The following is a 1,444-nucleotide window of genomic DNA, read 5'->3' on the forward strand; positions in this document are numbered from 1 at the left end:
AATCCAGTTTTCAGAAAGGAACAGCTTCCTTGATAGATTTCTTTCTGGAGAGCACAGGTAAAACCTAAAATATAATGATATTCTGTAACTTTTAGTGTACACGTAACACACACTGGCAGTTTTTGCTCTTTTTTTTTTAGCCATTACCTGTTTGGGTATATACCTTTTGACAAACATTGTCAAACCATCCCTGATCAATGCAGGGGATTTGAACTAGGTAACCTTTAAAGGTCTCTCCCAACTCAAACGATTCTGTCACTCTAAACCCTGATGTACTGAAAAAGTTTTGCAAGTACAGAGAAGCTCAGAAGATTTCACAAGCTTTACTTTAATTCAAAATCTATGAAGAATAAAGGCTGAAATGTGTAATTATGCAACAGCCAAGACACTTTTTTGACAAAGTACCACCTAGCTTCCTACAAAGCTTTAGACTAGTTTTCAAAACATTGCTCTAGGTTACTCTAGTAAGAAGTACAAAGTGATCTACAACACCAAAAGATGCTAAACACATGAAGAATAAGAAATGTACATTTTACAAGACTGCAACAGAGACACCCCTGCATGCACATGAAGGCCTTGAAGCTCCAAGCAGCTGGAGTTAAAAGTTTTTTTAAAATTTGCATTGTGCTTTTTGTATGCCACCAGAGTCGGCAGATATTAAAAGTATTTTGATCCACAGCCAGCAATATCAAGGGTCTTAATACTCACTTTGTTTTAGTGGCTCATCAATGGAAACATCCAGAAACAGCTTATGAAAGTGTGCATTTGCCTTCAGCTAAAAAACAAAAAGGCCCACCACCAAAGACACAAGCCTTATTAGATATTCTTACAATTAAGTGACTCATATCATTTCCTATACTCCCATTTTCTTCTCCTTCTGCCCATTTGTTTTACAGTAAATCGTCATTTTTGCTGTATGCCTATTAACTTGTTGTTCTGATCTATGAAAAAAGGAATCTACATCCTTATACAACCAGGAAATAGAATTCCAGTAAACAAGGGTGCTCTTCCAGTTCTGTATTTGCTCTTACCAGTCACCACCAAAAAAAGTCCATCTTCTCCCTACCTGATTTGAGATATGTTTTTTCCTTTCAATTTTGGAATCGTTCTTGCTTTCCACTGTCAGGAGTGGACTTTCTGTACTGCTCTTTGTCCTGAAAATAATAATTTAAAAGAAAAAAAAAACATGCCATGTAAGATCTCATTTAATGTGCCTTTTAAGTTATCAACAGGACATTTTTTTTCTGCGAAAATTCTGTGAATTAATCTTTCAATAGCTACTACCTGATTTTTGAAGTACTACATAGCTATGTATAGGAGTCTGTCTGAATTTTGAACTATGTCAGTCCTCCCTAATGGCCTATTTTTAACTTAGAAAAAATATTTTAGACCACTAGTTGTAAGGAAAAAAAAAGTTCAAAGCATTTTATAGGTTTAATGGACT

The 1,444-nt window shown here is 35.2% G+C and overlaps 1 long non-coding RNA gene across 1 annotated transcript; it reads right to left on the reverse strand.

The window, feature by feature from the left end:
* Positions 1 to 25: 25 nt before the first annotated feature.
* Positions 26 to 1,181, reverse strand: LOC104916792. Its single transcript, XR_796679.3, has 3 exons — positions 1,067 to 1,181; positions 709 to 775; positions 26 to 64 (listed from the first exon to the last, which is right to left on the reverse strand). It is a non-coding gene; the product is annotated as an uncharacterized LOC104916792 (long non-coding RNA).
* Positions 1,182 to 1,444: the final 263 nt, after the last annotated feature.

The sequence above is a fragment of the Meleagris gallopavo genome, unplaced genomic scaffold (assembly GCF_000146605.3).
Source record: "Meleagris gallopavo isolate NT-WF06-2002-E0010 breed Aviagen turkey brand Nicholas breeding stock unplaced genomic scaffold, Turkey_5.1 ChrUn_random_7180001948228, whole genome shotgun sequence".
NCBI lineage: Eukaryota > Metazoa > Chordata > Aves > Galliformes > Phasianidae > Meleagris > Meleagris gallopavo.